This window comes from Gambusia affinis, linkage group LG08, assembly GCF_019740435.1.
Source record: "Gambusia affinis linkage group LG08, SWU_Gaff_1.0, whole genome shotgun sequence".
NCBI classification, from domain to species: Eukaryota; Metazoa; Chordata; class Actinopteri; order Cyprinodontiformes; family Poeciliidae; genus Gambusia; species Gambusia affinis.
The window spans coordinates 14,659,955-14,668,786 of record NC_057875.1 but is presented as its reverse complement, the minus strand read 5'-3'; positions in this window follow the sequence as shown (position 1 = coordinate 14,668,786).

Here is an 8,832-nt window from a genome sequence, read left to right as displayed (position 1 = left end):
AAAATCTGCCTGTGATATTTGCTTATTTTTTATGCGATTATAAAAATGAGCAATTTGTATTATGAACATTTGGAATTTTTTCTGCTTTTTCTTCATTTCGGATTCTACACCCAAAATGAGCCAAGAGAATGAAGTCTTATTCAACGACTGTTGGTAAGTCTGACAGCCAACAAACCTTCTGCTGGAATAAAGTCGTAAAATAATAGAGCTATAAATACCGTTGACAAATCAAGCGTTGTGAGGGTGGAGTACAACATCCACACCCCAGATCCTGACAGCCAGCACAATCATCATGATCCCTCTCCTCTTGTTTTGTTCCACATTATTCCTCACCAGAGGTTTTTCTTCTCTATAAAATGTGAATCCTAAAGTCAAATGTTCCATTGACTAAAATGCCACTTATGTCACTAAGAAAATGTTGAAATCATTTGGCCTAAGCTAGGCACTCCTATAAAGTAATAAAAAAATAAATAAAAAAAAACCTTGAAGGGAGAAAATAACAGAGATCAAAAATGGGAAACTAATAAACCAGCAGAAAAGCTAGCAGCAGAAAGATTTAAGTGATACAATTTAAAACTTTAAGTTCCATTATGCATTTTAGATGCAGTCTTAAGATATCAAACTTGTTTTTCTTTTTCTTTTCTCTTACTCCATGGTATCTGACCAAATTATTTCCAGCGCAGTGCCACAACCTTTGTGTTCTACTAAGCACCATGAAAGAAAGGGCATGCACAAAAACAAAGAAAAATCAAACAAACAAAAGTAAACAGAAACCTCGTTTCCATGATACCCCCAAACAAATTGTCAGTGTGAGACAGTTGTCTAGATTACTGGGTTTGAAGCTATAGTTTTGTGGCAATGACACAACAGGAGTCACTTTATATAAACACAAAAGACGGTTAGACACTGCAGGAAAATAAGCAGACAGAGTTCACCAGAATGTGTTTCATCTCAATGACTTTACAACTCCATATTGGTTCATAAACCTGTCTCTCAAGCTAGCCATACTTTAGTTACCTTTTGTCTTTTTCTTTATCGTTCCAATGTTTTCAGTACAGGGACTGTCTTTCCCATCCAGTAATTTAAACGTCAAAGTTGTTTTTTTGTCTTAGATTTCAAAGCCAGATTTTTTTTTTAAATCCATAAACATCACAGGAAAGAGTAAGTTATTGTGTTGATGTCATTTGATTTCAAATCCAAATGTATTTCAGAGGAAAATCCAGCTCTCAGTATTGAAAAATTGACATTGCTTTGGTGTTGTTTAAAAACAAACGTTGAAGATCTCAAAAAAACAGTTTCCTCTGTCACATGAAAATGACAGATTAAATTGAAATGTTAGCCCACCAAAGTCTGGACTTCAACCTTAACTGACATGATGGAAAAGGGAAACATTAATCAGAAAAGCAGCCAATCGCCCAAAAATTCTGGAAGAGCTACAGAACTCAGGTGACTGACTTTTTAACAACACACATATTAGTTGTGTCCTTTTGATGAAGAGTAATGGGAAGGAAAAAGAACAAAGAAAAAAGTTGTCCAGTGACATGTTTTCCTTATCTAACTTGATTTGGTTTCATGACACAAAAATGCAATTTTCAACAGGGACAAGGAAGCAATCCAAAGTTAATTGGAATGTAGATGGACCTGAATGCATGGAGACAAACAACCACATATACTACAGAATGACTTAAATCAAAGCGTATGTGTTAGCATACTCTTTGTCAAAGCATACGCATTCTCAGTCAAAGTTCAGACCTAACTCCTCTTGAGAAACTGAGATAAGAGTTTCTTCTTATCTGCAGTCACAGAAGGTCTTCGTCCAATCTGGCTATGTTAGGATCCTGAGTTGTTTGGAGTTTTTGTTCATTATTTTGTGTTCCTCATTTTCCTTTTATTAGATCAGTCTTGTTTGTATTTTACTTTAGTTCTGTCCTTCCTTGGCGATTCTAGTTTATTGTGTTTAGTTCTCGTCTCTAGTTATTTTTTATTACACTAGTTTAATTATGTTTCTTAGGTCTAGTGCAGTGTTTCTCAAACGTTTTCTGCCTGAGGACGACTTAATCTATTTAACAAACACCTTAACTTGAAATTGATCCACAATAACATCTTAATATATACATCTTACACGTGAAAACATTTGCTCTCAACATTAAATATTCAACCCTATTTGCCACCTCAGCTTCTCTGCATTTGGATCCACTCAACAAACACACAACATAACAGATTGTCTTTTTTTTTTTTTTTTTTTACTTCAGTCTCTGGATCTGAAAAGCTTGTGGAAACATAGTTCAAAAGACTTGGAGCTGTGATGTTAGTAAAAAGGGTTTGTACAACCAACTTTGAAAACAGAATTTGGAAAAAACAATGCAATATAACATTATCCTTTTGCTCCAAGAAAAAAAACAAAAAAAACAGAATGGAACAGTAAGTGTTTGAGCCAAAATCTAACTTCGAATGAGTCATAAAAAGCTTATCACATTTCCCCCTGTTTGATTTTATAAATCTTCTTGCTTCAAGAGCCATGTTGAGCTGTAAAAGCCAAAGGGAACACGTGCGTTTCTATTTTATGGCATTTGCAACTTCTGGCTGATTTTATATTTAGTTTTGCCAAAGTTAGCAAGGAAACGTGAGGTTTGCAGATATCTCACAAATGCTGTAATGCAGACATCACTGTTTCCTATCAAAATAAGTGCTGACCTAGAGCTTTGTCAACCAGCGCTCATGAAAAAAAAACCCATCAGAGTTCACAACAAATATCTGATTGCAGATGGTTGATATCATGGTCAAAAAGTGGCTTAATGCAATAGAGACTTGCCAGGCTTAATGGCGTGGTCCTGGGAGGGTTCCAACTACATGTGTGGGGCTCAGACAGTCACATAAGCCTGTGAACACACCCAAATATGTGCACGATATGTATTGCATACTTTATTTAGGTCCCCTTGACACTGCTATATTTATCTTAGAACCACTGTGGTTCTGCTGTTGTGACCATTTCCACTTGAATTAGGAGAACGCAGCGGATTGTAAAATCCAATACAAGTCTGTTATCAGGAGCCAAAGATGCAGCCATAGCTGTATAACTTCATGGGGCGTGAATGCAGGAGGATGAATTTTAAGCTTTAACAGCTTGCAAATGTGTATGACCTGAATTATGGATTTATGTGAATCAAAGAAAGTGTGAGGACAAATTGGAGTGTGACCTGAAACCAAGAGTGAGGACATGAAGCTGTACGAAATGCCAGTGGAGATATTACATTAATCTAGCGTATTTCAATCACCGGGAAAGCTTTGAAGTGTCAGGTACTAGATATGCGGGGACCATAATCTAAAATTTTATTCACGTAGAACTGTGTCTCACTTAATCTAGCATGGCATGCATGTTGCCATGTTGAAAGGTTAAGATGTGAAATCCATCATGCAATTCCAGGGGCCTAGGATTGCATAGTAATTGTAAGAGTATCCAGAAATGTTCAATCTTTCTGCAGTTTTTTATACTACAACGGGAGACCTGCATGTCTTTTATATTAGAATTATTTCTGTAATACTGGGATAAACCAGAGGATAACAAGGAAGTGGATAGAAAAACTGTATGTGTTAAAAAAAAGATTTTAAAAAAGATGCTTTCTTTTCATTCAGGTCCATTACTAGTGTTTTGTGGTATCTTGGCATCTTTGCACATTTAAAAATTGCCACTCCCTCTTTCCCTTTTACCTAACACAAAGCTCAGTCAAATTAGATAGAACAATTTACAACTATTTTCTCTGATTTAAAGTAGGTCTTAGACATTGAAAAGTTGATTTCAACACTGTACACTAACTATAACAGTATAGTTAGTGTTGTTATCCTGCCGGGATGTAAACCTTTGGTCCGATCTTCCTACAGCATCATGCTGCCACTACCATGTTTCTCCTTGGAGATGGTGTGTTCAGAGTCATACAGTATGCAGCGTTCTATACAAGGTGTGAAGCATTGGTTGCATTTGACCAAAGCCTGGTCATAATTTTCTGCGTTTTTTTTATTATTGTAAATTGGCCCAACTAACTGCACGGTATACTTTTCACCAATGGCTTTACTTTGTATTGGTTTATCACATACAATTATAATAAAATACATAAAATTGTATCATTAAGACATTTCTAAAGGTTCAGGTGGTGAGAGTCACTATGTGATGAGGGTCAATGTCCTTCCTCTTTATTCTTACTATATCAATGAAAATCAGAAGGAAAAATGGTGAGACTAAAGACCTTAGTACATTTTGGCTACTTTATACAAAATGATAAAATGTTAGAAAATATAAGTTTACAAAATTTACAGACAAAAATAAATTATTCTCAAGTGAAGGGTTCTTTTCAGAGTGCAACACATAAATGAGAACCATACATTTGGCATCCAGTTTGAAATGGTCTTGCCCCATTAAATTACTACAACTGCATCTTGTACCACGGTCCTGGCACAACTTCCATTTGAGTTTTTCAACAAGAGCTGCCACTGGCATCTGCCTTTTACTTTTAAAACAGCCAGCCTTAATTCCATCCACCACATCTAATAGAAATGGCAGGTCTGACTCTGCAAGATGTCAGGGATGGAGAAAAAGCAATTACGTTTAATTTGTATCTTTGGTAAGCAATTCCAATGATGGATTTCTTAACATTAAAACATCCTGGGCCTGTAGTTACATGTTTTATTTAACATAATTAAGTGGCAGCTGTGAGAAAGCATTATCATGACATTTCAGCTAAAATTCATAAGCTGATCCGATATGCCTTTTGAGCACATTTTGCTAATATATTCTGTAAACCTTTTGTGATAAACATCGTAAATCAGACCAGATGTTTGTTATTTGCACTGTTTAGGCAATGATAGTCTTTTGGTAATACACTTCCCTTCCACTGCTCTCTTTATGTGGTTGGTAATGAGATTTACCAATCACTGTAGCCAAGGGGGGCCATTTACTTTGACCAAATGTGTTGCTGTCAGCTTGGGAACATGTGTAGTGAAGGGTCTGTTGGTGATGAGAAAATGATCTCCACATGACTAAATGTCTCTTAACTACTGTAATATGATGGGTAAAGGAATAAAATTAAAGTGTGGGACAAAACACTGGTTAGTGATGTCATCTGAATGATTCAAAAACATTCTGCTAACATATAACCTAATTCCGTTAGTTTTCCCTGTTGTTAGGTATAAATTGAAGGTGTAAAGGTGACTTCACAGCAAACAAAGTGGAATCAATGATTCATGTAAAGTCTCACACAGAAGGAAAAAGCTGCACATACCTAGCTTGGATGCAGGACAACAGCATACCAGAAGTCCAAATGTTTATTTTCAAAGCCAATTCTGCAACGCCCGACAAAGCTTTACACAACCCATTCCCCTTATAGGTCATAAAACTGCAACATGGACCAACTTTATTGACCCGTGTTCACTTTGTGTGACAGATGGACAAGTTTTAAGTTTAAGCTGGAAGCTTAAACTTAAAGCTTGGAAGTGAAATTATTTTTTGATTAGTATGAGACATGTCTTTGTAACAACAGTTTTTTTTTAACAGAACCCTCATTTGCAGTTTTTGTGTGTTCTAAGAGCAATCCATGAACTTTCTGTGGGGAAATTAAACATTAAAAATATTTTAATAATTTGCACATTTTAGTGACTGTGCTGTTATAATGTTTTATAAGCAAATTCTTTAAAAAGTTAAGTGTGTGGTAGTTAGAATTTAATGTTGAAACATTTTAAACCAAGAGGCCATTTGTAACATGGCAGTAATAAGAATCCCTCCTAACTTTAGTTTGATGGAAACCCTCTTGTCAACACAGCCTTCTCTTTGAGAGATGCATATACATTTTTTTTCAACTCTGGCTTTGAAAATGCCGATACAACCAAGAGCTAAAAACAGCAAATACACATTATAGAAGTAGTGACAATTAAAAAAAAAGAGAAAATCTTCAGCAAGCGCATTATAATAATTTTGTTTCCATATTGAATGTGTTTTTTATATTATATAAGTCTGACATTTCTTTTAACTCTCTGATTCTATATGGGGAAAGATGGTGTGCAAGAGGTCAACAGCTGGAATTTTGGTGTCCATGTAAACTGTTGTGGAGTTCTATTAGAAGTCACAAAAGTTTCAGTGGGTGAGTCATTATGGTGGAAATAGGTCGCTTCAGCACCTGTTATATGATTAAGTTTAATGTTTATTTCACGTTTAAATTTTCAAAAACTAACTAACCATATTAAAATCAAATGTGAATTAGATTTAAGCTGTAATAGAAAATCATTTAAAATACTCTGTATGCTAAAGATAAGAAAATGTGTATATAATAACTTATTTAACCAGATGAAAACCTCACCGAGATCTACAATCTCTTTTTCAAGAAGGACCTAGCAAGACGCTGTTTATTAGCATTGACATTCATGAAAAATGCTCATGTCTGCCTATCTGGCAATCCATTGTGTGAGTTTTGGTTTGAGAGTTGCCAGAAGAACGGCACTTTCCTGATTGTATTGTGTCCAGTGAAAAGCTGAACTTCTTTTGACTGTGCAGATTTTGAGAACTTTATGCAACATTTAACGGGCCTCAGTTAGCAAATTAAATGTTCACTTTCATGACAATAGAGAAGGTAAAAGTCTTTTCAGTCTAAAAAAAGAATATGGCAGGAAGACTTGGAATTGTAAAGTAGCATCTGAATTACTCTGGAACTATTTTGTTTGAGAGGTGAGATCAAAGCAGACGTTTTGGGCCATGATATTAGTCATTTAATGGTCAGTGATAACCAAGCACAGCATTTATGCGCAAACATCTGTTATCAGCAGTGAAACATCAAAGTGTTTCTTCCAAGAACATTCTCACAGTACAGTAAAGCTTTGGACTAAAGACCTGGTTGGTTTTGGAAACTTCTGAGAACATCTGATTATCCTGCCCCAGGTCATTTGATCTGTGTTCCAAGTTAACTTTTACATTCAACATGAAATCCCACTGGGCTAAGAACAACAGAAGAAATAATTCTCATCAGGCCCTCAGATGAAATAAAACACATCCTGAAGACCATACAAAAATGAGCTTTTTTTAAACTAACCAGAGCCAGGTGGAATAAATCAATATTGTACTTCTTTCTTGTTAGCATCGTCACGGAAAGTTGTGATCTCTGCAAAATTTAAATAACAGCAGATGATATTGATTTGAAAATATTGTAAGCTAAACCCTTTCTGTAAAACATTTAAAAAGTTTGATTTTCCGTTTATGATATAACATAGTAAATATATAACGAGTATTGCTATAATTTTCAACTTTTAGGGATAAGCAAAACCGTAAGATAAAGATGACTGAAGATGAACATACATAAGCTGTAGGGGAGTGCTTGCAAGATATCTCTTTATGTTTTGCTTCAGTGTTTAGGACATCCGGTAAAGCAGTTTGAGAGCAAAACCGACTTGTCACTTATCACATTTAGTTCATAGCAAAGTGAAAAACATCACAAAATACTTTTAACTTTGCAGAATTTGCATTGCTGTTGTGCAAAACTTTGAATTTAGTGTTCAGCCAAGAGTAACTGCACAGCAGAAGCAATATATTAAGAAGCAGTATGTACCCTGCATATGACTGAACATCACACATAAATATAACACAATAGTAACAACGGATTGGTTAATATTCTGTCCTGAAATAACACAATGTGCCTGTCCACGTTTCCAAAAGTGACTCAATTAGACATTCAAATATGATTGTGACAGAGAGATTGTTTAATTAAAGCATTGCCCTTTTATTGAGTAAAATCAAAATGTCAGACAATAACTTTGCCTGATGAATTTGCTTTCCAAAAGAAAGTATAAAAAAACATAAAAGCATGACTTCTTTGCACTTCTGATCTGATTCTCTTTGACAAATCTGTCATGCAAACCTCAACATCTGCTGCTGTTTCACCCAACAGTCTGTGTTTTTCTGAAGAGGGAATCTGTAGTTGCAGTGTTATTTAATATTATTGCAAATTCCTTTTTACCCCATATTGTACCGTCAGTGCTGAGATGTTTTTCTGAAACTTGTGTAGCTTACGTAAAATACCCATTAAAAGACCCAAGCTTTCTAAGTCTGCTGTCCCACATGAAAACTGTTCTCCTTCAGGGCATTCTAAGACCTAATTATGTGTGAGCAGCAAAATGACATCATTGTGAGAGTGTTAGTGTGACTAATGGTCCAGACAGATTTTAAGTGTGGTCAACAGTTGTTATTACAGTACATAACTCTCTTACCATTTTTAGTTTAATGAAATCCAGATCACTGTTGCTCTGGAGTGTGTATGATTTTCTTATGTGAGGAAACGATAGAGGGAGCCTAAAAAATAATAAGCAGAATCCAAGCTCTGATATTTGTAAATTTTGTACAGCATTACTTTGTGCCAAATAAAACATTGAATAGTAGAGGATAATTTTAAAGTGAAAAAAAAAAAAACTTAGTTGTCAGCTCTTTTTAAAAATTAGAATCTAAAAATGTAGGATGTCTTTGTATTCAGCCATTTTCACTGTGATACCATTAAACTAAATCAACTGAGTGACAACCAGATGCCTTCAACTTTCAAACAATATTTAAATATCGTCTATGTTTGATGTATTCCTAGTGTAAATACAGCTGTTCTGAGCAGGCCTCAGAGACTTGTAGGACATTTGTAGATAGATGGCATCATAAAGAGCAAGGTCCATGCCAGACAGGTCAAGGAGAAAGTTGTGGAGAAGTTTATGGCAGGGTTAGGCTATAAAGGTATATCCCACAGTTTGGGGATCTCATAGAGCACTGTGTGATCCATCAACCGAAAATGTAGGTTGGTAAAATGTAAAAAAAACTAA